Source organism: Chiloscyllium punctatum, chromosome 19 (assembly GCF_047496795.1).
Source record: "Chiloscyllium punctatum isolate Juve2018m chromosome 19, sChiPun1.3, whole genome shotgun sequence".
Lineage (NCBI taxonomy): Eukaryota > Metazoa > Chordata > Chondrichthyes > Orectolobiformes > Hemiscylliidae > Chiloscyllium > Chiloscyllium punctatum.
The window spans coordinates 36,603,337-36,630,935 of NC_092757.1; the positions used below are offsets into that span (position 1 = coordinate 36,603,337).

At 46.7% G+C, this 27,599-nt stretch overlaps 1 long non-coding RNA gene across 2 annotated transcripts in view; it reads right to left on the minus strand.

Annotated features, from left to right (window-relative positions):
* The window catches only part of LOC140491271 (uncharacterized), a 40,033-nt gene extending 12,979 nt beyond the window's left edge, over positions 1 to 27,054 (minus strand). The window contains exons 1-3 of one of the 2 annotated variants that reach the window (XR_011963259.1): positions 26,969 to 27,054; positions 26,195 to 26,294; positions 8,917 to 9,026 (exon numbers count right to left, since the gene is read on the minus strand). This is a non-coding gene — a long non-coding RNA (uncharacterized lncRNA). Of the gene's footprint in view, positions 1 to 8,916; positions 9,027 to 26,194; positions 26,295 to 26,613 lie in introns of both variants that reach the window. The other variant, XR_011963260.1, reaches the window with a different exon arrangement.
* Positions 27,055 to 27,599: the final 545 nt, after the last annotated feature.

Consider the following 27,599-nt stretch of genomic DNA (forward strand, 5'->3'; position numbering starts at 1 on the left):
TGCTCCCTCACCACCTCAGGTTGTGCTTGCCCAATACCTCAGAAAGAGCTCCTTCAGTAGCTTAGATAGTGCTCCCCCAATATCTCAAAGTGATTTCACAGTACCTCAGAAAATGCTCCCTCAATGCCTCAGATAGTGCTCTCTGAATACCTCAGAAATTGCTCTCTCAATACATCAGATAGTGCTTCCGCAGTACCTCAGATAGTGCTTCCTCAATACCTCAGAAATGTCTCCCTCAATTGCTCAGAAGGTGCTTCCTCAGTATCTCAGATAGTGCACCATCAATACTTCAGAAGGTGCTACCTTAATACCTCAGATAGTGCTCCCTCAATATCTCAGATAGTCCGTCCCTAAGTACCTCAGAAAGTGCTCCCTCTATACCTCAGACAGTGCACCTTCAATACCTCAGATGTGCTACCACAATTCCTCAGAAATAGCTCTGTCAGTACCACAGAAACTGCTCCCTCAATACCTCACATATTGCATCCTCAATACCTCAGGAAGTGCTGCCTCAATACCTCAGATAAAGTGTCCTCAGTATCTCAGATATTGCTTCCTCAAAACCGCAGATAGATCTCCCTCCATACCTCAGAAGGTGTTCCCACAATACTCAGATAGTGCACCTTCACTACCTCAGAAAATGCTCCCTCAGTAACCCAGAAAGTACTCCCTCAAGACCACAGATGGTGCATCTTTAGTACCTCAAAAAATGCTCCCTCAATATCACAGATAGTGCACCCTTAGTAGCTCAGAAAGTGCTCCCTCACTATCTCAGATAGATAAACCTCAATACCCCAGATATTGCTTCCTAAGTACCTCAGAAGGTGCTAGCTCAGTACCTCAGAAAGTGCTCCCTCAATACCTCAGATAATGAGGTATTGAGGAAGCACTGAGGTACTGAGGGAGCACTTTCTGAGGTACTGAGGGAGCACTGTCTGAGGTACTGAGGGAGCACTGTCTGAGGTACTGAGGGAGCACTGTCTGAGGTACTGAGGGAGCACTGTCTGAGGTACTGAGGGAGCACTGTCTGAGGTACTGAGGGAGCACTGTCTGAGGTACTGAGGGAGCACTGTCTGAGGTACTGAGGGAGCACTGTCTGAGGTACTGAGGGAGCACTGTCTGAGGTACTGAGGGAGCACTGTCTGAGGTACTGAGGGAGCACTTTCTGAGGTACTGAGGGAGCACTTTCTGAGGTACTGAGGGAGCACTTTCTGAGGTACTGAGGGAGCACTTTCTGAGGTACTGAGGGAGCACTTTCTGAGGTACTGAGGGAGCACTTTCTGAGGTACTGAGGGAGCACTTTCTGAGGTACTGAGGGAGCACTTTCTGAGGTACTGAGGGAGCACTTTCTGAGGTACTGAGGGAGCACTTTCTGAGGTACTGAGGGAGCACTTTCTGAGGTACTGAGGGAGCACTTTCTGAGGTACTGAGGAAGCACTTTCTGAGGTACTGAGGAAGCACTTTCTGAGGTACTGAGGAAGCACTTTCTGAGGTACTGAGGAAGCACTTTCTGAGGTACTGAGGAAGCACTTTCTGAAGTACTGAGGAAGCACTTTCTGAGGTACTGAGGAAGCACTTTCTGAGGTACTGAGGAAGCACTTTCTGAGGTACTGAGGAAGCACTTTCTGAGGTACTGAGGAAGCACTTTCTGAGGTACTGAGGAAGCACTTTCTGAGGTACTGAGGAAGCACTTTCTGAGGTACTGAGGAAGCACTTTCTGAGGTACTGAGGAAGCACTTTCTGAGGTACTGAGGAAGCACTTTCTGAGGTACTGAGGAAGCACTTTCTGAGGTACTGAGGAAGCACTTTCTGAGGTACTGAGGAAGCACTGAGGTACTGAAGCAGCACAATTAGAGGTATTGAGGCAGCACTTTCTGAGCTATTGAGGGAACACTGAGGTACTGAGGGATCACTTTATGAGGTACTTTGGAAGCACTATCTGCGGTATTGAGGGTGCACTATCTGAGGATTTGAGAGAGTCTTTTCTGAGGTATTGAGGATGCATTATCTGAGGTATTATGGGAGCACGTTCAGAGGTAGTGAGGGTGCACGTTCTGAGGTACTGATGTACTGAGGGAGCATTTTCTGAAGTATTGGGGATTGTACTATCTGATGTACTGAGGGAGCACTTTGAGGTATTGAGGGAGCACTATCAGAGGTAATGAGGGAACACTTTCTAAGGTCTGAGTGAGCAATATCAGAGATACTAAGGGAGCACTTTGAGGTTCTGAGGAAGCATTTTTGAGGTATTGAGGGAGCATGTGCTTGAGTATTGAGGGAGCAATATCTGAAGAATTGAGGGAGCTTTATCTGAGGTACTGAGCGAGCACTTTTTGAGGTACTGAGGAAGCAGTTGCTGAGGTACTGAGGGTGCACTATCTGAGGTATTGAGGGAGCATTTTCTGAGGTATTGAGGGAGCACTTTTCAGCGGTACTGAGAGAGCACTTTCTGAGGATCTGAGGAAGCACTTTCTGAGGTATTGAGGGTGCACTGTCTGAGGATTTGTGGGAGCCTTTTCTGAAGTATTGGCGGTGCATTATCTGAGGTATTGTGGGAGCGCTTTCGGAGGCAGTGAGGGAGCACGTTCTGAGGTACTGATGGTGCACTGAAGTATTGAGGGAGCATTTTCCGAAGTATTGGGGAACGGACTATTGGATGTACTGAGGGAGCACTTTCTGAGGTATTGGTGGAGCTCTTTCTGAGGTACTGAGGAAGCACTTTCTGAGGTCTGAGTGAGCAATATCAGAGGTACTAAGGGAGCACTTTCTGAGGTTCAAAAGAAGCATTTTTGAGGTATTGAGGGAGCACGTTCTGGGGCATTGAGGGAGCAATATCTGAGGTATTGAGGGAGCACTTTCTGAGGTACTGAGGAAGCATTTGCTGAGATATTGAGGGTGCACTGAGGTATTAAGGGAGAACTTTCGGAGGTAGTGAGGGAGCACATTCTGAGGTACTGAGGGAGCTCTCAGGTACTGAGGGAGCACTTTGAGGTATTGGGGACGGACTGAGGTATTGAGGGAGCCCTTTCTGAGGTACTGAGGGAGCATTATCTGAGGTATTGAGGGAACACTGTCTGAAGTACTGAGGGTGCACTGAGGTATTGAGGGAGCACTTTCTGAGGTACTGAGGGAGAATTTTCTGAGGTATTGAGGCTGCATTATCTGAGGTATTGTAGGAGCACTTTCGGAGGTAGTGAGGGAGCACGTTCTGAGGTACTGAGGCTGCACTATCTGAGGCATTGAGGGAGCACTTTATGTGGTTCTGAGGAAGCACTTTCCGAGGTACTGAGGGAGCTCCTTCTGAGGTATTGAGGGTGCACTTTCTGATGTACTGAGGAAGCACTATCTGAGGTACTGAAGAAACACTATATGAAGTAATGAAGGAGCTCTTTCTGAGGTACTGAGGGAGCATTATCTGAGGTATTGAGGGAGCACTTTCTAAGATATTGAGGGACCACTCTGAGGTACTGAGGCAGCACAAATTTGAGGTATTGATGGAGCACTATCTGAGGTACTGCGGATCACTTTCTGAGGTATTGAGCAAGCACTACCTTAGGTATTGAGGGAGCACTATCTGAGGATTTGAGGGAGCCTTTACTGAGGTATTGAGTGTGCACTATCTAAGATATTGAGGGAACACTTTATGAGGTACTCAGGGTGCACTGAGGTATGAAGGAAGCTCCTTCTGAGGTATTGAGGGAGCACTTTCTGATGTATTGAGGAAGCACTGAGGTATTGAGGGAGCACTTTCTGAGGTATTGAGGGAGAATTTTTGGAGGTATTGAGGGTGCATTTTATGTGGTTCTGAGGGAGCACTTTCTGAGGTATTGAGGGTGCACTTTCTGATGTATTGAGGAAGCACTGAGGTACTGAGGGAGCACTTTGTGAGGTATTGAGGAAGCACTATCTGAGGTACTGAGGGAGCACAATTAGAGGTGTTGAGGAAGATCTATCTGAGGTACTGAGGGAGCATTATCTGAGGTACTGAAGAAGCACTATTTGAGGTATTGAGGGTGCACTTTCTGAGGTATTGAGGGAGCACGTTCCGAAGTACTGAGGCAGCACAAATTTGAGGTATTGAGGGAGCACATTCTGAGATATTGAGGGAGCACGATCTGAGGTATTGATGGAGCTCGGAGGTACTGTTGAAGCACTTTCTAAGGTATTGCAGAGCACTATCTGAGGTATTGAGCAAGCACTGAGGTATTGACGGAGCAATTTCTGAGGTTCTGTGGGAGCACTTTATGAGGTACTTTGGAAGGACTATCTGAGGAATTGAGGGTGCACTGAGGTAGTGAGGGAGCCTTTTCTGAGGTATTGAGGGCGCAATATCTGAGGTACTGAGGGAGCACTTCCTGAGGTATTGAGGAAGCAATTTTCTGAAGTACTGAGGCAGCACTTTGAGGTATTGAGTGAGCACTTTAAGACCATAAGACCATAAGACATAGGAGTGGAAGTAAGGCCATTCGGCCCATCGGGTCCACTCCGCCATTCAATCATGGCTGATGGGTATTTCAACTCCACTTACCCGCATTCTCCCCATAGCCCTTAATTCCCCGAGACAACAAGAATCTATCAATCTCTGCCTTGAAGACATTTAGCGTCCCACTGCACTATGCGGCAATGAATCCCACAGGCCCACCACTCTCTGGCTGAAGAAATGTCTCCGCATTTCTGTCATGAATTTACCCCCTCTAATTCTAAGGCTGAGTCCACGGGTCCTAGTCTCCTCACCTAACGGAAACAATTTCCTAGCATCCACCCTTTCCAAGCCATGTATTATTTTGTACGTCTCTATTAAGTCTCCCCTAAATCTTCTAAACTCCAATGAATACAATCCCAGGATCCTCAGCTGTTCCTCATATGCTAGACCTGTCATTCCAGGGATCATCCGTGTGAATCTCTGCTGGACACTTTCCAGTGCCAGTATGTCCTTCCTGAGGTGTGGGGACCAAAACTGGACACAGTACTCCAAATGGGCCCTAACCAGAGCTTTATAAAGTCTCAGTAGCACAACGGTGCTTTTATATTCCAACCCTCTTGAGATAAATTACAACATTGCATTCGCTTTCTTAATCACAGATTCAACCTGCATGTTGACCTTTAGAGAATCCTCAACTAACACTCGCAGATCCCTTTGTACTTTGGCTTTACGAATGTTCTCACCATTTAGAAAGTAGTCTGTGCTTTTATTATTTTTGCCAAAGTGCAAGACCTCGTATTTGTTCACGTTGAATTCCATCAGCCATTTCCTGCACCACTCTCCCAAACTGTCTAGATCCTTCTGCAGCCTCCCCACTTCCTCAGTACTACCTGCCTGTCCACCTAACTTCGTATCATCGGCAAACTTTGCTAGAATTTCCCCAGTCCCTTCATCCAGATCATTAATATATAATGCGAACAGCTGTGGCCCCAACACTGAACCCTGTGGGATATCGCTCGTCACCGGCTGCCATTCTGAAAAAGAACCTTTTATCCCAACTCTCTGCCTTCTGTCAGACAGCCAATCCTCAATCCATCCCAGTAGCTCCCCTCGAACACCATGGGCCCTCACCTTGCTCAGCAGCCTCCCGTGTGGCACCTTATTAAAGGCCTTTTGGAGGTCTAGATAGACCACATCCACTGGGTTTCCCTGGTCTAACCTACTTGTCACCTCTTCAAAGAATACCAACAGGTTTGTCAGGCATGACCTCCCCTTACTAAATCCATGTTGACTTGTTCTGATCAGACTCTGTTCTTCTAAGAATTTAGAAATCTCATCCTTAATGATGGATTCTAGAATTTTACCAACAATCGAGGTTAGGCTAATTGGCCTATAATTTTCCATCTTTTGTCTTGATACTTTCTTGAACAAGGGGGTTACAACAGCGATCTTCCAATCATCCGGGACTTTCCCTGACTCCAGTGACTCTTGGAAGATCTCAACCAATGCCTCAGCCACCTCTCTCAGAACTCTAGGATGTATCCCATCGGGGCCAGGAGATTTATCAATTTTAAGACTTTTTAGCTTTTCTAGCACTATCTCTTTTGTAATGGCAATCATACTCAACTCAGCCCCCTGACTCCCTCTAATTGTTGGGATATTACTCATGGCTTCCACTGTGAAAACTGACGCAAAGTACTTGTTAAGTTCTCCTGCTATTTCCCTTATCTCCCATCACTAGGCTTCCAGCATCAGTTTGAAGTGGCCCAATGTCTACTTTTGCCTGTCGTTTGTTTCTTATGTATTGAAAGAAACTTTACTATCATTTGTAATATTACTGGCTGGCCTACCTTCATATTTGATCCACTCCTTCCTTATTACTCTCTTTGTTATCCTCTGTTTGTTTTTTGTAGCCTTCCCAATCTTCTGATTTCCCACTGCTCTTGGCCACTTTATAGGATCTCTCTTTTTCTTTAATACATTTCCTGACTTCCTTTGTCAGCCATGGCTGTCTAATCCCTCCCTTGATAATCTTTCTTTTCTTGGGGATGAACCTCTGTACAGTGTCCTCAATTATACCCACAAACGCCTGCCAATTTTGCTCTACTGTCTTCCCCGCTAGCCTCTGCTTCCAGTCTATTTTTGTCAGTTCCTCACTCATGCCCTCATAATTACCTTTATTTAACTATAACACCATTACATCCGATTTTGCCTTCTCTCTTTCAGACTCCAGACTGAACTCTACCATATTATGATCGCTGCTTCCTAAGGGTTCCCTTACTTTAAGATCTTTTATAAAGTCTGGTTCATTGCAAAGCACGAGGTCCAGAATAGCCTGCTCCCTTGTGGGCACCATGAAAAGCTGTTCCAAAAAGCCATCCTGTAAGCATTCCATGAATTCCCTTTCTTTGGATCCACTGGCAACATTATTTACCCAGTCCACTTGCATATTGAAGTCTCCCATGATCACCATGACCTTGCCTTTCTGACATGCCTTCTCTATTTCCTGGTACATGTTGCGTCCCTGGTCCTGACCACTGTTAGGAGGTCTGCACACAACTCCAATTCTGGTTTTTTTGCGTTTGTGGTTCCTCAATTCCACCCACACAGACTCCACATCATCCGACCCTATGTCATTCAGTGCCATAGATTTAATTTTGTTCTTAACTAACAAGGCAACCCCACCCCCTCTGCCGACCTCCCTGTCTTTTCAATAAGTTGAAAATCGTTGGAGGTTTAACTGACAGTCCTGACCCCCCCTGTAGCCAAGTCTCTGTGATACCTACCACATCATAATCATTCACTATGATCTGTGCCATTAGGTCATCTGCTTTGTTATGAATGCTACGAGCATTCAGGTAAAGTGCCTTAATGCTAACTTTCTTATCATTAGAGATATTGGAAGTCATATGATGTCCTCAGTTATCCTTGCTTTTTTCTGCATTCCCAGTCTGCCTAAATTTTAAATCCGCCTGGACACATGCTATCTTGCTGCTTATCTTTCTATTTAACGCCATACTCCCTGTCGCTTTCACTTTCCCTTCCCCCCAACTCAGAAGTTTAAAGTCCTACTGACCATCCTGTTTATCCTCTTCGCTAGAACATTTGTACCTGATCGGTTCAGGTGGAGACCGTCCCAACGGTACAGATCCCCCCTGTTCCAAAACTGATGCCAATGCCCCATGAAGTGGAATCCCTCTTTCCCACACCAATCCCTTAGCCACATGTTTACTTGCCTAATTTTCTTGTCCCTATGCCAATTGGCACATGGCTCGGGCAGTAATCTGGAGATTATGACCCTTGAGGACCTGTGCTTCAATTTCCTGCCTAGTGCTTCGTAATCCCCAAACAGATTAGATTAGATTACTTACAGTGTGGAAACAGGCCCTTCAGCCCAACAACTCCACACCGACCCGCCGAAGCGCAATCCACCCATACCCCTACATTTACCCCTTACCTAACACTACGAGCAATTTAGCATGGCCAATTCACCTGACCTGCACGTTTTTGGACTGTGGGAGGAAACCGGAGCACCCGGAGGAAACCCACGCAGACACGGGGAGAACGTGCAAACTCCACACAGTCAGTCGCCTGAGGCGGGAATTGAACCCGGGTCTCTGGCGCTGTGAGGCAGCAGTGCTAACCACTGTGCCACCGTGCCACCCAGATCCTCCACCCTAGCTTTGCCTATGTTGTTAGTACCAACGTGGACCACAACAACTGGATCCTCCCCCTCCCACTCCAATATCCTTTCAAGCCGGTCGGAGATGTCCCGCACCCTGGCACCGGGCAGGCAACACACCATGCAAGACTCCCGATCCGGCATGCAAAGGATACTGTCTGTCCCCCTAATTATAGAATCCCCAATAACCACTACTTGTCTATTAACTCACCCCTCTTGAATGGCCTTCTGCACCATGGTGCCTTGGTCAGTTGGCTCATCCTGTCCAGAGCCCTTTTCTTCACCCGAACAGGGAGCAAGAATCTCGTACCTGTTGGACAAGGTCAAGGGCTGAGGCTCCTCCACTCCTGAACTCAGGTTCCCCCTACCTGCCTCACTTACAGTCACAATCTGATGAGCCTGATCACTAGCTGAATGTGAATTACTTAATCTCCCAGGTGTGACTGCCTCCTGAAACAAAGCGTCCAGGTAACTCTCCTCCTCCCGGATGTGCCGCAGTGTTTGAAGCTCAGATTCCAGATCATCAACTCTGATCCTGGGTTCTTCCAGCAACCAACACTTGCTGCAGATGTGGTCACTGCCATTCACAATGGGATCAGCCAGCTTCCACATCATACAGCTACAGCACATCACCTGCCCAGCCATCTCTGCTTAATTAATTAATTACTTAGTTACTTTGCACAAGTTTGAGTTAGAATACTTTCTGATACCTCTCTGCTATAGTCTTTCCCTAAAAAAGAATTAAATATATACACACAAAAACAAAGTAAATTTTTAACCAGTCACTGGTAAAGAAATAGAAAATCCTTACCTTAAAAAAGTGTAGAATCTCGGGTTTAGCCGCCTTTCTGATTTATACACTCACTGCTTTCCTTCCCGGCTGCCCCTCTAGTAGACGTCACTTCCCCTGCTGCTCCCACTCTGTGAAGAGAGAGAAAAAAAAACTCCACTGCCCACTACAGGTAAGTAATTTTAAAACAAACTGTTTTACCTTAGCTGTAGTCTTCCAGGTTCGTTTTTACTCAGCCGCTGCTCCCACTGAGAGGGAGCATTATATAAGATATTGAGGCAGCACAAATTTGAGGTATTGAGGGAGCACTATCTGAGATTGAGGGAGCACTATCTGAGGTATTGATGGAGCACTTTCTGAGGTACTGAGGAGTACATTCTGAGGTATTGAGGGAGCACTATCTGAGGTATTGATGGAGCACTTTATGAAGTACTGTGGAAGCACTTTCTAAGGTACTGAGGAGTACATTCTGAGGTATTGAGCAAGCACGATCTGAGGTATTGAGGGAGCACTATCTGAGGATTCAAGGGAGCCTTTTCTGAGGTATTGAGGGTGCATTATCTGAGGTATTGTGGGAACACTTTCGGAGGTAGTGAGGGAGCATGTTCTGAGGTACTGAGGGAGCACTTCCTGAGGTATTGAGGGAGCTCTTTCTGAGGTATTGAGTAAACACTATCTGAGGTATTGAGGGAGCACTTTCTAACATATTGAGGGAACATTATCTTATGTACTGAGGGAGCATTATCTGAGGTGCTGAGGAAGCACTTTCTGTGGTACTGAGGAAGAAACCTTCTGAGGTATTGAGGGTGTACTATATGTAGTATTGAGAAAGCACTGAGGTATTGAGGGAGCACCTTCCGAGGTATTGAGGATGCACTGAGGAATTGAGGGAGCTCTTTCTGAGGTACTGAGGGAGAATTTTCTGAGGTATTGAGCAAACACGATCTGAGGTATTGAGGGAGCACTTTCTGAGGTACTTTGGAAGCACTGAGGTATTGAGGGTGCACTGAGGATTTGAGGGAGCCTTTTCTGAGGTATTGAGGGTGCATTAACTGAGATATTGTGGGAGCACTTTCGGAGGTAGTGAGGGAGCACGTTCTGAGGTACTGAGGGTGCACTGAGCTATTGAGGGAGAATTTTCTGAGGTATTGAGGGCGCACTTTCTGAGGTACTGAGGCAGCACAAATTTGAGGTATAGAGGATGCACTATCTGAGGTATTGAGGAAGCACTATCTGAGGCATTCAGGGAACACTTTGAGGTATTGAGTGTGCACTATCTGATATATATAGGGAACACTTTCTGAGGTACTGAGGGTGCACTGAGGTACTGAGGGAGCACTTCCTGAGGTATTGAGGGAGCTCTTTCTGAGGTAGTGAAGAAGCTCTTTCTGAGGTACTGAGGGATCACTATCTGAGGTATTGAGGGAGCACTTTGAGGTGTTGAGGAAGCAATTTTCTGAAACACTGAAGGAGCACTTTCTGAGGTATTGAGTGAGCACTTTCTGACATATTGGGGGAGCATTATACGAGGTACTGAGGGAGCATTTTCTGTGGTATTGAGGGAGCACGTTCTAAGGTACTGAGGGAGCAATATCTGAGGTACTAAGGGAGCACTTTCTGAGGTACTGAGAGAGCACTTTATGAGGTGCTGAGGAAGCACTTTCTGAGGCATTGAGGAAGATCTATCTGAGGTATTGAGGGAGCACTATCTGAGGTATTTGGGCAGTACTATCTGAGATACTGAGGGTGCACTCTCTGTGGTATTGAGGAAGCACTTTCTGAGGTATTGAGGGAGCTCCTTCTGAGGTATTGAGCATGCATCTGAGGTACTGAGGGAGCACTTTCTGACATATACAGAGTGCACTTTCTAAGGTATTAAGTGAGCACTATCTGAGGTACTTAGGGAGCATGATCTGAGTTATTGAGGGAAGACTTTCTGAGGTACTGAGGGTGTACTGAGGTAATGATGGAGCATTTTCTGAGGTACTGAAGGTGCGCGAGCTGAGGTATTCAGGGAGCACTACCTGAGGTACTGAGGGAGCACTTTCTGACATATAGAGGGTGCACTTTCTGAGGACTGAGGGAGCATTATCTGAGGTCCTGAGAGAGCACTTTGAGGTGTTGAGGGTGCACTGAGGTATTGAGGCAGCCCTGTCTGAGGTATTGAGGCAGCCCTGTCTGAGGTATTGAGGCAGCCCTGTCTGAGGTATTGAGGCAGCCCTGTCTGAGGTATTGAGGCAGCCCTGTCTGAGGTCCTGAGGCAGCCCTGTCTGAGGTCCTGAGGCAGCCCTGTCTGAGGTCCTGAGGCAGCCCTGTCTGAGGTCCTGAGGCAGCCCTGTCTGAGGTCCTGAGGCAGCCCTGTCTGAGGTCCTGAGGCAGCCCTGTCTGAGGTCCTGAGGCAGCCCTGTCTGAGGTCCTGAGGCAGCCCTGTCTGAGGTCCTGAGGGAGCCCTGTCTGAGGTCCTGAGGGAGCCCTGTCTGAGGTCCTGAGGGAGCCCTGTCTGAGGTCCTGAGGGAGCCCTGTCTGAGGTCCTGAGGGAGCCCTGTCTGAGGTCCTGAGGGAGCCCTGTCTGAGGTCCTGAGGGAGCCCTGTCTGAGGTCCTGAGGGAGCCCTGTCTGAGGTCCTGAGGGAGCCCTGTCTGAGGTCCTGAGGGAGCCCTGTCTGAGGTCCTGAGGGAGCCCTGTCTGAGGTCCTGAGGGAGCCCTGTCTGAGGTCCTGAGGGAGCCCTGTCTGAGGTCCTGAGGGAGCCCTGTCTGAGGTCCTGAGGGAGCCCTGTCTGAGGTCCTGAGGGAGCCCTGTCTGAGGTCCTGAGGGAGCCCTGTCTGAGGTCCTGAGGGAGCCCTGTCTGAGGTCCTGAGGGAGCCCTGTCTGAGGTCCTGAGGGAGCCCTGTCTGAGGTCCTGAGGGAGCCCTGTCTGAGGTCCTGAGGGAGCCCTGTCTGAGGTCCTGAGGGAGCCCTGTCTGAGGTCCTGAGGGAGCCCTGTCTGAGGTCCTGAGGGAGCCCTGTCTGAGGTCCTGAGGGAGCCCTGTCTGAGGTCCTGAGGGAGCCCTGTCTGAGGTCCTGAGGGAGCCCTGTCTGAGGTCCTGAGGGAGCCCTGTCTGAGGTCCTGAGGGAGCCCTGTCTGAGGTCCTGAGGGAGCCCTGTCTGAGGTCCTGAGGGAGCCCTGTCTGAGGTCCTGAGGGAGCCCTGTCTGAGGTCCTGAGGGAGCCCTGTCTGAGGTCCTGAGGGAGCCCTGTCTGAGGTCCTGAGGGAGCCCTGTCTGAGGTCCTGAGGGAGCCCTGTCTGAGGTCCTGAGGGAGCCCTGTCTGAGGTCCTGAGGGAGCCCTGTCTGAGGTCCTGAGGGAGCCCTGTCTGAGGTCCTGAGGGAGCCCTGTCTGAGGTCCTGAGGGAGCCCTGTCTGAGGTCCTGAGGGAGCCCTGTCTGAGGTCCTGAGGGAGCCCTGTCTGAGGTCCTGAGGGAGCCCTGTCTGAGGTCCTGAGGGAGCCCTGTCTGAGGTCCTGAGGGAGCCCTGTCTGAGGTCCTGAGGGAGCCCTGTCTGAGGTCCTGAGGGAGCCCTGTCTGAGGTCCTGAGGGAGCCCTGTCTGAGGTCCTGAGGGAGCCCTGTCTGAGGTCCTGAGGGAGCCCTGTCTGAGGTCCTGAGGGAGCCCTGTCTGAGGTCCTGAGGGAGCCCTGTCTGAGGTCCTGAGGGAGCCCTGTCTGAGGTCCTGAGGGAGCCCTGTCTGAGGTCCTGAGGGAGCCCTGTCTGAGGTCCTGAGGGAGCCCTGTCTGAGGTCCTGAGGGAGCCCTGTCTGAGGTCCTGAGGGAGCCCTGTCTGAGGTCCTGAGGGAGCCCTGTCTGAGGTCCTGAGGGAGCCCTGTCTGAGGTCCTGAGGGAGCCCTGTCTGAGGTCCTGAGGGAGCCCTGTCTGAGGTCCTGAGGGAGCCCTGTCTGAGGTCCTGAGGGAGCCCTGTCTGAGGTCCTGAGGGAGCACTTGTTACAGAGAGTGGTCAGGGTGTGACAAAGCCAGGACGAATTGCTCCAGCCGGAGATGTGTGCAGAAGTAGGGAGGGACATATGTATTTTTATTTATTCATTCATGGGATATGGGTGTCACTGATTGGACCAGCATTCTTTGTCCCCACTGATAATCGCCCAGAGAGTAGCTCAGATACAGCCATATTGCTGTTGGTCTGTCGTCACATGTAAGCCAGAGCAGGTTAGAGTGCCAGCTGTCCTTCCCTAAATGATGTAAGTGAACCAGATGAGTTCATCTGACTGATCAACAATGCTTTTATGGTGACCCCACCAATGTCTTGTACAGCCAAACCTGACATCCCAACTCCTACTCTCAATGCTCTGCCCTATGAAGGTAACCATCCCAAACACTTTCTTCACCAACCTGTCTACCTGTGACACTACATTCTAAGAACTGTGTACCTGCATCCCTGGGTCTCTGATTGACAACACCACCCAAGGCCAGAACGTTAACTGTACAAGTCCCACCCTGGTTTGTTTCACCAAAATGGAACACTTCACCTTTATCTAATTAACTTCATCTGCTATTCTTCAGCCCACTATCCCAGCAGTACTGTCCATCCTGTTGTATCACAGTTAGCCTTCTTCACTCTCCACTTTACCACCAATTCCAGTGTCACTCAAAAAACTTACTTACCAGGAAGCCAATATTCCCTTCCAAACCATTTATCCAAATGGCAAACATGCATCCGGTTAGAAAAACAACATGTCTGCCACCACCCTCTGTCTCCTACCATCAAGCCAATTTTGTAAATTAACTAGCTCCTCCTGAATGCCATATCCTTTTGCATTGATCTGAGCTTATTACTCAGTTTAACACATGGAAGGTAGAACACAGAACAGTACAGCACAAGACACTTCGGCCATAATGTCATGCCAACCTTTTATCCGACTGTAACATCAAGCTAACTATGTACCCTTCATTTTACGATCATCCATGTGCCTATCCAAGAGTCTACTAAACGTACCTAATGTATCTAATTTTACTACCACTGCTGGCAGTGCATTCCACCCACCCGCCACTCTGTGTAAAAATCCTACCTCTGAATCACCTTAAAATTATTCCCCCTCATAATAGCCATTTATGCCATGCAAAAAAGAAGTCTCGCATTATTTACTGTCTACGCCTCACTCCATCTTGTTCACCTCGACCATGTCACCCCTCACCCTTCTTCACTCCAATGAGAAAAGCCTTAGCTCCCTCAACTTTTCTTCATAAGACATGCCCTCCAGTCCAGGCAGTATCCTGGTAAATCTCCTCTTTACCCTCTCTAAAGCTTCCACATCCGTCCTGTAATGAGGGAACCTGAACTGAACACAATATTCCAAGTGGGGTCTAACCAGGGCTCCAAAGAGCTGCAGCATAACATAGAACATAGAACATAGAAGAATACAGCGCAGTGCAGGCCCTTCAGCCCTCGATGTTGCGCCGATCAAAGCCCACCTAACCTACACTAACCCACTATCCTCCATATACCTATCCAATGCCCGCTTAAATACCCATAAAGAGGGAGAGTCCACTACTGCTACTGGCAGGGCATTCCATGAACTTACGACTCGCTGAGTGAAGAACCTACCCCTAACATCAGTCCTATATCTACCCCCCCTTAATTTAAAGCTATGCCCCCTTGTAATAGCTGACTCCATACGTGGAAAAAGGTTCTCACTGTCAACCCTATCTAACCCCCTAATCATCTTGTACACCTCTATCAAATCACCCCTAAACCTTCTTTTCTCCAATGAAAACAACCCCAAGTGCCTCAGCCTTTCCTCATAGGATTTTCCTACCATACCAGGCAACATCCTGGTAAACTTCCTCTGCACCCGTTCCAGTGCCTCCACATCCTTCCTATAGTATGGCGACCAAAACTGCACACAATATTCCAGATGCGGCCGCACCAGAGTCTTATACAACTGCAGCATGACCTCAGGACTCCGGAACTCAATTCCTCTACCAATAAAAGCCAGTACGCCATATGCCTTCTTCACTGCACTATTTACCTGGGTGGCAACTTTCAGAGATCTGTGTACATGGACACCAAGATCCCTCTGCTCTTCCACACTACCAAGTAGTCTACCATTAGCCCAGTAATCCATCTTTTTATTACTCTTACCAAAGTGAATCACTTCACACTTACCTACATTGAACTCCATTTGCCACCTTTCTGCCCAGCTCTGCAGCTTCTCTATATCCCGCTGTAACCTGCCACATCCTTCCTCACTGTCTACAACTCCTCCGACTTTCGTATCATCCGCAAACTTGCTCACCCAACCTTCTAACCCTTCCTCCAGGTCATTTATAAAGATGACAAACAGCAATGGTCCCAAAACAGATCCTTGCGGAACACCGCTAGTGACGGCACTCCAAGATGAACCTTTGCCATCAACTACTACCCTCTGTCTTCTTCCAGAGAGCCAATTCCTAATCCAAACCTCCAACTCACCCTCTATGCCATATCTCTGTATTTTCTGCAGTAGCCTACCATGGGGGACCTTATCAAACGCCTTACTAAAATCCATATATACCACATCTACCGCTTTCCCCTCATCTACCTCCTTAGTCACCTTCTCAAAGAATTCAATAAGGTTTGTGAGGCACGACCTGCCCTTCACAAAACCATGCTGACTATCCTTGATCACATCATTCTTATCCAGATGTGCACAAATCCTATCCCTTACAATTCTCTCTAAGACTTTGCCCACAACAGAAGTGAGACTCACTGGCCTATAGTTACTAGGATTATCCCTACTCCCCTTCTTGAACAAGGGAACCACGTTTGCTAGCCTCCAGTCCTCCGGCACTACTCCTGTTGACAAAGAGGACACAAAAATCAAGGCCAATGGCTCTGCAATCTCCTCCCTTGCTTCCCAGAGAATCCTAGGATAAATGCCATCAGGCCCAGGGGACTTATCTATTTTCACCCTTGCCAGAATTTCCAACACCTCTTCTCTACATATCTCAAAGCCATCCATTCTACTTATTCGTGCCTCAGTATTCATATCGACAACAATGTCCTGTTCCTGAGTGAATACTGACGAAAAGTATTCATTCAGCGCCTCCCCAATCTCTTCAGCCTCCACACGCAACTTCCCATTACTATCCTTGATTGGACCTATTCCTTCCCTAGTCATTCTTTTATTCCTAACCTCATGGCTTTAAAACTCAATCCCCCAGCTGATGAGAGGCAACACAACAGATTCCTTCTTAACAACTCTGTCAGCTTGGGTGGCAACTTTGAGGGATCTGTGGGCATGGAACCCAAGATCCCTCTGTCCCTCCACATTTCCAAGTCTCCCGCATTTAACCCTGTAATATAAAATCAAGTTCAACTTTCCGAAATAAATCACTTCACACTTTTCCAGGTTGAACTCCATATGCCACTTCTCAGCCCAGCTCTGCATCCTGTCAATGTCCTGTTGCAACCTACAACAGCCCTCCACACTATCCACCACTCCACCAAACTTTGTGACAATGGCAAAATTACTAACCCACTCTTCCACTCACATATCCAAGGCATTTATAAAAATCACAAACAGCAAAGTTCCGGAACCAATCCCTGCAGAACACCACTGGTCAGTGAGCTCCAGGCTGAATGCTTTCCATCTTTCATCATCTTCTGTCTTCTGTGAGCCACGAATTCTGAATCCGGACAGAAAGGTTTCCCTGTATCCCATGTCTCTGTAATTTCTGAATGAGCCATAAATGTGTTGTGTCACATTCTCTAAGGATTCAATAAGATTTGTAAGGCATGACCTGCCCCTTACAAAGCCATGCTGACTATCTCTAATCAAACTATGAATCCCAAATCCTATCTCTTAGAGTCCTCCCCAATAATCTGCACACCGCAGACATAAGACTGACAGGCCTGGAATTCCAAAGATTGTCTCTATTCCCTTTCCTGAACAAGGGAATAACATTTTCCTGCCTCCAATCATCTGGTACGACTCCAGTTGACAGTGAGGGTGCAAAGGTCATCACCAAAGGTTCAACAATCTCTTCCCTCGCTTCCTGTAGTAAGTTTGGAAATATCCCTTCGGGTGCGGCAGATTTATCGATTCTTATGTTTTACAAAATTCTCAGCACATCCTCCTTCTTAACATCAACTTGTAAACATGATTCAGTCCTTTTCATGCTGTCTTCACAAATACTGAGGCATAGTATTTATTAAGGGCCTCCCCTACCTCCTCCGACTCCAGACACGAGTTCCCTCCACTATCCCTAATCAGCCCTACCCTCACTCTGGCCATGCTCTTGTTCCACATGTAAGTGGAGAATGCCTTACAGTTTTCCTTAATCCTTCCCAACAATGTTTTTTTCATGCCCCGTTCAAGCTGTCCGAAGTCCATTCTTCAGTTCCTTCCTGGTACCTTCAAAGAATCCCTACAGTGTGGAAACAGGCCATTTGGCCCAACAACTCCTTACCAACCCTCCAAAGAGTATCCCAACCAGACCCATTCCCCCACCATATTACTCTACATATTCCCTGATTAAAATGCCAAACCTACACATCCTTGAACACTCTGGGTAATTTAGCATGGCTGAGTCACCTAACCTGCACATCTTAGGGATGTCGGTGGAAAGCAGAGCACCAGGAGGAAACACACACAGACGATGGGAGAACATGCAAACTCCACATACAGTCACCGGGGGCTGGAATTAAAATCAAGTCCCTGGCGCTATGCGGCAGCAGTGTTAACCACGGAGACACCGTGCTGCCCCATGTAACCCTCTTGAGTTCTATTTGATTCTTGCTTCCTCAACCTTAAGTCAGCTTCCTTCTTCCTCTTGACTGGACGTTCTAAATCCCTTGGAAACTTGTCAAATGCTTTGCTGAAGTCCATGTGGACAACATTGATTGCTCTGCCTTCATCTATTTCTTGGCAACTTCCTCATTCCTGATGAAGGGCTCCGGCCTGAAATGCCGATTTTCCTGCTCCACGGATGCTGTGCTTTTCCAGCAACACCCTCTCAACTCTGATCTCCAGTATCTGCAGACCTCACTGTCTCCACCTCCTCGAAGAATCCATCTGCTTTGTGAAACACTGTTATCCACTCACAAAGTCATGCCTGACTAACTCTAGTCAGCCCTTGCCCTTCCAAATATACGTAGCTCCTTTCACTCAGAAGCTCCTCCAACAACTTACCCATCACTGGGCTGTAATTTCCTGGCTTTTCCCTGCAGCCCTAAAGTGATGGAACAGCATTAGTCTCCCTCCAGTCTTCCGGTACCTCACTGTGTCTGTTGATAATGTAAATATCTCTGTTAGGGACACTGCAATCTCTTCCCTAGCTTCCCACAATGTTCCAGGATCGACCTAATGAGCTACTGAAGATCGATCGACCTTTATTTGTTTTAAGACTCCAGCACTTTCTCTTCTCTGAGGATTCTTTCCAAGACATCACTATTTATTTCCCAACTTCCCGCGCTTCCACCTCTTTCTCCACAGTAAATACTGACAAGACTGTTTTGTCTAATATCTCACCCATTTCCTCTAGTTCCACACATAGGTGACTTCATTGATCTTTAACGGGCCCTATTCTCGACCAGGTTACTCATTAGCTCTTCTTGAAACTTGTGCAAAGGCTTTTGAAGATTCAAATTATCCATATCCTCCGTACCACCACACATCTCCTACACCCTTATCTACTCTGTCAATTATATTCACACCAACAAGTAAAATCTAACAGGGTCAAAAACAAATTATCTTGTATAAAGTGTGTTTCTAAGGGTCTAGTTATTGCATATTGACACATCCTTTCTAACACATTTCAGCATGTTCCTGACTTAGATTAGATTACTTACAGTGTAGAAACAGGCCCTTCGGGCCACACCGACGCATTCTCCTACATTTACCCCTGCAACTAACACTAGGTGGAATTTAGCATGACCAATTCACCTAACCTGCACATTTTTGGATTGTGGAAGGAAACCGCAGCACCCAGAGGAAACCCACGCAGAAACGGGGAGAATGTGCAAACTCCACACCGTCAGTCGCCTGAGACGGGAATTGAACCCAGGTCTCTGGCGCTGTGAGGCAGTAGTGCTAACCACTGTGCCACCGTGCCACCCATACTATCAGGCAAACAGTAATTGGTTTCAGACTGGCAACAAAAAGGGTTGTGGGAATTCTTGTTTATCAATATGAAAAAGGTAGCTCACAGAGTTAGCAGGTAATAGAGAAGGCAAATCATATGCTGGTATTTATTACAAAGTGAATGGCATCTAAAAAGAGGGAGATCTAGGGTAAGGTACAAGTCAGACCACACCTAGAATATTATGAGCAGTCTGTGTGCCCTAAGGAATGACATTGTCACATTGGAGGCAGGCCAGAGAAGGGTCACTCGGCTGATCCTGCGAATGGAGGGATTTTCTAATGAGAAGAGGTGGAGAAGTTTGAGGTTGAACCCATTGACATTCAGAAAAGTTGAGAGAGAAATTGAATGAAACATTCAAGATTCTGGGGTCCTTTGACAGGTTAGATGCCGGGAAGTTAGAAAGCAGATCAGTACAGCACAGTAATAGGCCCTTCGGCCCACCATGGCTGTGCTGTCCATGGTGTTATTCCAAACTAGTCCTATCTACCTGCACATGGTCCATATCCCTCTATTCTCTGCCTGTTCATGTTTCTGTCCAAATGCCACTTCAATGCTTTGCTCATATTTCTGCTTCTCCGCCCTCCCTCAGTAACTTCCACTCTCTACGTTAAAAAAAAACATGGCTCACACATCTTGTTTAAACTTCCTCTTTCTCACCTTATACCTAGGTGCGCTACTATTTGAAATTTACACATTGGAAAAGAAATTCTGAAATTCCACATGATCTGTCCCTGCCATAATTTTATTTTCCTGTACCTGGTCACCTGTCAGCTTCGGATATTCTCACAAAGCAACCCAACTTTGTTTAATTTCCTCTTATACCTAACACTCCCTTCAAAACCCTAAACACAGGCAATGTGCTGACAAACCCCTTTTGCACCCTCTCCAAAGCCTCCCCAACCTTCCTATTGTGTGGAGATGAGAACTGCACACAGTACTCCAAATGTGGCCAAACAAACATTTTATCAATTACAACATCAGATGCAACCCACTTTATGCAACGTTGTGACCGATGAAGGCCAATGTTCCATTTGCTTTCTTTCCCATCTGAAACACTTCTGTTGCCATTTTCAGGGAGTTACTGACTTGCACCAAGATCCTTCTGCATATCAATATCGCTCAGTATCCTATGTTTCTTCTTGAACTTGACACAACCTCACACTTGTCCAGATTAAACTCAATTTGTCATTTCTCTGCACATCTTTCCTATTGATCTGTAACCTCCTGCAACCTTGGATCTCCTTGCTCATTAACCCCAACTCCACCAATTTTCATGTCATCTGTAATAATTATCTCTGTCACTTCCTTTCGTTTCAGTTGTATGTGAATGAGTAACCAGAGGGCAGAAAATCCCAGCAAGGGCTCACCCATTTAAGATGGAGATGAGGAGAAATGTCTTCCCTCAGATGGTAGTGACTCTGAGGGAATTCCTGACTGCGGGGGGCTGTCGAGGCTGGGTCATTAAGAATATTGACAACAGGCTTGGTCAGATTTTAATGAATCAGGGAAACAAGGGTTTTGTGGAAAAGGCAGGCAAAGAGAGTGGAGGATCATCAGATCAGCCATGATCTGACTGAAGGGCAGAGCATCCTCAATGGGCCAAATGGCCTAATTCCACTCCTCCATCTCATGGTCTGAACTCAAACTCAATATATCCTGCATAACATTATGGGTCTCTGCTCACAAAACTCCTTTATAATGGGATTATTAGATATTTATTATTACGCAGCATTTGACCTGCAATAGATGGTCAAATTTTGACCATCAACCACAATTTTGTGGATGGCTCCTTTTCTGGAGATTAGATTACATTACATTACATTACTTACAGTGTGGATACAGCCCCTTCAGCCCAACAAGTTTATACCAACCCGCCCAAGTGCAACCCACCCAGACCCATTCCCCTACATTTACCACTTCACCTAACACTACTGGCAATTCACCTAACCCACATATTTTTGGACTGTGGAAGGAAACCGGAGCACTTGAAAGAAACCCACGCAGACACGGGGAGAATGTGCAAACTCCACACAATCCTTGATGTGATGTTATAGAAAACCATCTTGTATACAATCCAGGATTCCATCCATTACAGTGCTGATACAGTCAGGATGGAGACCATTTTCCACAGAGTTACGGTACTGCCCTTGCTACAAGTACATTCAGTGTCCTGACTGTAACCATATTGACATTACCATCACTGGGTGGTTCCTATAAAAGAATTCCTGCTGACGGTTGCTGCTGCTTGCTTATTCTCAGCTCCACTCAAATAAGACTCAAAATTTTGATCTTCAGTTCACATGAATGTCTCATTAATGCATTCACCTCATTCTTTCTTCACAACTTGTTGGTTTTTTTGCCTAGCCTGTTCTCGATCCCAAAAACCCTTCAGTATTCACTTCCTTGTGATGGTCATTCTGTAGCCAAATCTCTGGAATGACAGTTCCATCATATCTGTTCACTCTCGCTCCATCTGCCTTATGGCGAATTCAGGGAGTCACACCTCAGTAGTGGGGATTAACCAGATAGGTACAGGTTACAGAGGTAGGGAGGCTTACAGGGGCTTGAGGATGTTAGAGATAAACAGAGTTACATCTGGTCAAGAATGTCAGTAGGACAAAAGGGGTTTGGGGATTGGAGGACTTTACAGAGATAGAGGGAGCTGGATTAGATTCTGGGGATAGAGATAGGCATGGATATCGGATAGAGGCAGGCAGACTGATAAGTACAGACGGACAGTCATAGAGATGTACAGAATGGAAGCAAACACTTCGGTCCAACCTGTCCATGCTGAACAGATACCCCAACCCAATCTCGTCCCACCTGCCAGCACCTGGCCTATATCCCTCTAAACTCCTCCAATTCATATACCCTTTCAAATGCCTCTTAAATGTTGCAATTATACTAGCCTCCACCACTTGCTCTGGCCACTCATTCCTCTTTGTGATAAAGTTGCCCCTTAGGTCTTTTTTATATCTATTCCCTCTCACCATTAACCAATGCCCTCTAGTTCTGGACTCACCAACCCCATGGAAAAGACTTCGCCAATTTACCCTATTCATGCTCCTCATAATTTTGTAAACCTCTCACAGCCCCATCCTGTTCAGCCTCTCCCTATGGCTCAAATCCTCCAACCCTGACAACATCCTTGTAGATCTTTTCTGAACCCTTTCAAGTTTTACAATATATTTCCGACAGGAAGAAGATCAGAATTGCACGCAATATTCCAACAGTGGCCTAACCAATGTCCTGTACAGCCACGACATGACCTCCCAACCTCTGTACTCAGTACTCTAACCAATCAACGAAAGCATACCAAACGCCTTCTTCACCATCCTATCTACCTGCGACTGCATTTTCAAGGAGCTATGAACCTGCTATCCAAGGTCTCTTTGTTCAGCAACACTCCCTAGGACCTTACCATTAAGTCCTGCTAAGATTTGCTTTCCCAAAATGCATCACCTCGTGGTTATCTGAATTAAACTCCATCTGCCACTTCTCAGCCCATTGGCCCATCTGGTCCAGATCCTGTTGTAATCTGAGGTAACCCTCTTCGCTGTCCACTACACCTCCAATTTTGGTGTCATCTACAAACTTACTAACTGTACTTCTGATGCTTGCATCCAAATCATTTATGTAAATGACAAAAAGTAGAGGACCCAACAGCAATCCTTGTGGCACTCCACTGATCACAGGCCTCCAATCTGAAAAACAACCCTCCACCACCACCCTCTGCCTTCTACCTTTGAGCCAGTTCTGTATCTAAATGGCTACTTCTCCCTGTATTCAATGAGATCTAACCTTGCTCATCAATCTCCCACGGGGAACCTTGTCGAACGCCTTATTGAAATCCATATAGATCACATCTACCGCTCTGCCCTCATCAATCCTCTTTGTTACTTCTTCAAAAAATTCAATCAAGTTTGTGATATATGATTTCCCACGCACAAAGCCATGTTGACTATTCCGAATCAGTCCTTGCCATTCCAAATACATGTACAACCTGTCCCTCAGAATTCCCTACAACAACTTGCCCACCACTGACGTCAAGCTCACCGGTCTATAGTTGTCTGGGAGTTTCATGGTGTTTCAGGGAGAAGAGTATTGTATATACTAACAGAGATATGGAAGGTTGTAGTGACTGAAAACGCTTAAAGACTATAAGAAGGCTTCGAGGCTCTGGAGGCGACACATATAGGAAGACAATGGAGAATGCCAGGTTGCTGGGTTGGAGACATTTACACAGATGGGGTAGGTTGCACAAACTGAAAGAGGTTCCGTTGGTCGGGAGGGTTGGTGGGGTGGCGGGGTTGAGGGTAAAGTTTAAATAGATTAAGATCGAAGAATTGGAGAAGGATAAGGAGATTGCAATTTTTTCACAGCTAAGGAAGGATTGTAGGAGCTGGAGAAGTTTGCACAGATAGGGACAGATGAAGAAATTAAAGACAAATACATTGACCTGGAGGGTGGTGTTGATAAGAGAGCTGACAGGGATAAACAGCACTGTCAGGGTTTACAGGGATGAAGGAATTTAGTATCTACTGGAAAAACTTAGGGATTAGAGTGTTAGGGATTGGAAAACCTGACTGAGACAGAGAGCAATGTGTGGATTAGAGGAGATTCCAAACAGAGGAAGGATTATTGGGATTGGAGGATATTACAGAGATCACTAATATAGCATGGGCCAGGATTGATGCCTGGGATCTTTTGTGCTGTCACAGTGAGGACCAATACAGCAGGGGTGAGCAGGACTCTCACAAAATGGTGGGAATGAAGCCTAGAATGTTGCTGTTCCTTGCCCAGCTCTGTGTCTATGTCCTGTCTTCCGGGTCTGAATACAGAAGACCACTAACCCCTCCCTGTGGTGTTTACTGTGAGTGATCTTACCGGCTGCAGGATTTACTGAAGGCTCCAGATCTCACTCTCCATCTCTCTGGCTGACTAATTGTCTTCAATGTGGTAATGGACAGGAATTAGGAATTCGGCTAAGTCAGGAACATCCTGATTACCCACAGGAGACAGAGAATCAGACAGCATGGGAAGTTAGACTGAGGCAGTGAGGATGACTCATGTCAAGTAGCAGTGAGTCCAACAGAGACCTGGAAAATCCCAGTCTCCATCCCTGGCCTGTGCTGCTGCATCTCTCTGGAGTGGAGAATTCTGTTGGCTCAGAATCTCAGACCAAATGCAGGAGTGAGAGGCGCTGATAGAGGCAGCAATTAGACCCACACAGTGAGGGATACCACATGGAGAGATATTGAGTGATATCACCAGAGTGCAGCAGATTTTCAGAATCAAACAATGGTGTCAGAAGAAGTGAGTCTGATGCAGTGGGAACTGCTACAAGTTCTCAGGAAGAAGTCAGCTGCTTTATTGGGATGGTACAGTGGTGGAACCAGTGCCCTGGTCAATCATATGACCAGGATTATGCAGAGCACTTTAAACTGACACACTTGAGGAGGGACAGGGCGCAGCTGAAAGGAAATCCCAATTCCATGGGGAAAGGTTGAAATATTGAAACATGGGAACATGGCTGAGGGGAAACAAAGAAACAGGAAGGGAGTTTAACTAAAATTGTACATCAGCAAATATGTTTGTGATAGGAAATTGTGATAAAAAGTAAATTACTGTTTCTAAGTTTGAATGCACTAAGTATTTGCAATCAGGGATATGCACGTGTGACTTGTGATTTCTATCTAATCAACATCAGGGAGACATGGTCACAGGGTGAATAAGCAGATGGGGCATTAATATTCACAGCTACACAACATTGTGGAAAGTCAGGCAGAATGGGAAGCAGGATGGGGATCTCTCATCGTTAGGGATAACAGTGGGATGATGAAGAAAATATCGTGGCCTTAGATTATCAGTCATATGGGTAATAAGGGTCAGAACAAAGAAGTGGAAGGCCAGTGTTAAGGCTCCTTTGCAGAATTACATTGTGAAAAACTACATTAACAGGGAATTATTTGAATTTGTAACAAAGGCACTGGGATAATTGAGAGGGTATTCAACTTTCCTCTCTCATCATTGCATTGGTGATGGCTCACAGACGAGACTGACTCTCTCCTACTCTTAGGGGGAGTCTATCGGTGACTGTTCAGACTGATGTGACCTTCCACAGACTCTGTTACACTTGGGTCAGAAGATGGCCATGGGAAGGGGGTGGGTGGGGCGTTGGGCTGACAGAGCGCTCCTTTTGCAGTTTTCTCCTGGATTCCCCACAGTAAATCCTAACACCTTTTTTTTTCAGATCTCCCCCATCAACTGTGATTGCACACAGACGGCCTCATTGACCTTTCAGAGGCCCTATTCTCTCCCTCACTATACTTTAGCCCCTGTTGAAACTTGTCAAAATGCCTCTGAAATTTAAAAATCCCCCCAACCAATAGCCTCCCACACCCTTATCTATTCTGCCACTAATGCTCACATCAAAATACAGAATCCAACAGATTTAAAAATATTCTGCTTCTATACAACCATTGTTTCTAAGCGTCCAGTTATCATTCATTGTCACATCCTTTATAATACAGTACAGCATGTTCCCGACTTACTGTCAGGCTAACAACCGTTTGATTTCAGGCTGACTGCACAAAGGGTTTTGGGCGGCATGTTCAACAAAACGTCATGAGCCCGTTCCTGTGCTGCATTGTTTCATGTTCTATGTAACTCTTTAAAAATTATGCATCAAGGAAGGATCTGGACTGAGAAAAGACTCGGGCCTCTCAGAGATGAAAGAGAGAGATAGGGGTTGTGGGGGAGGTGGATTGGTAAGAACAGAGAAGGGGAGGTGGGGTGGTAAGAACAGGGAAGGGAATACAGTGTGTAAGAGGGAGAATGAAGAATAAAAGCATGCAGAAGCATAGGAAAGTCTGAATGATGTTTGTGAGGGAGGCCACATGTACAAGTGGAGTACATAGCTAAGGGACATGCAGTGATGAAACCCTCATTTGAACATGACTGGAAGGAATAACAATAAACTATCACATCAGATAAAAATCCTCATTATTAAAGGTGGCACAGGTTGGACAATGGAAAAGAGATTGTCATGGAGGACAGGGATGATACAGAACAATGGATGGACATGGATTCAGATCCACAGTAAAGGGATCACACCAGGGCCTGACCAATGAACCACAGCAAAGCAAGTTCAGTATTGAATTATAGATGAATGCTCAATAATATTCACCTCTGAACCAATGTCATGGTTCAATGTAAACTCTCCAGCTGGACCTTGTAGCTGAGAAGATAGCACAGAACTGGATTCAGTTTTCATTACTTCCATTTCTCTGCAAAATGAAATGACAAAAGACACAATTCTGGATTAGTGGTGCAAAAGGCTTTTGCCTGAAACGTCGATTTCGAAGCTACTTGGATGCTGCCTGAACTGCTGTGCTCTTCCAGCACCATTAATCCAGAATCTGGTTTCCAGCATCTGCAGTCATTGTTTTTACCTCCCTGACAAAAGACACAAGTTGACACACATTCAGAATAAACAAATATATCTCTTGGATTGAGTGCTAAACATCCACCTGTTAGAGGAGTTTCCAAAATTCACCACCATCAACTCAGGACGGGAATTTACAAAATGATTTGGTGATCTCGTACCTTAATGACAAGGTTATGTTGTAGATTTGATAGATGCATCCCATTTTAAGATAATTTTCTAACCGCCAATTATGTTCTTCCAAAGATTATTTGAAAATAAAAGGTTGGAATACAGGGAAAAAAAGTTATACATGAACAGAATCAATCTTCTGTAAGAACTGAATTCAATGGCGGGTGTAGCTACCCAGTATGCCCCGCAGTGGAGAAAGCCCTCTCTCCTCACGACAGGCGAGAGCAGCAAATTGGCAGTACCGACTTTATCTCCGTTGGAAATGGAAAGAGATGAGCTTTTGCACATGGTAAGGCTGCAGGAACTGGAGAACGTTTATAAACTCTTTCAGCGACAAGCAAGCACCTTGAAAAAAAACTTGCGGTGAAATGTATCGCGGTTCCAAGTTTAACTGCCGCCATCTTGGCCGGGGATCCGGACGCATGCGCAGTTGTTCCGTGATGTCACAATACCGGGCGGGGCCTGAGGGTGACTCATGCAGATGCTGAAAATCTGAGAGTCAATCAGACAGTGCTGGAGGAGGTCAGCAGGTCTGGCAGGAGATGTGGACAGAGAAACAGAGTGAACCATTCCAGTCCTGTGTGCATCTTCTTCAGAACCCATTACCCGGGTGCTGCAGTGTCCTCGGCGATAGCTTTATACCAGCTTCACCCTCAGGTGATCTTTAAAACAAACAGCAGTCTATTTGAATCTCTGGATTTTTCTGCAGGTGACATTTTTAACCAACCTATTCAGACGTGTCATGTCTCACTTGTGAAACAAATGGGGGCTTGAGAATCCAGGCCATCTTAGTTAGAGGGAAGTTCCTCAGGGTCGAGTCTTTGGCTCAACCATCTTCAGCTGCTTTGCCAATCACTTTCCCTTCAGAAGCAGGGATGTTGGTTGACGATTGGACAATATTCAGCATCATTTTCAACTGCTCAGGTACTGATGTAACGCATATCCATATGCTCAGGTTGCAAGTTTGCTCGCTGAG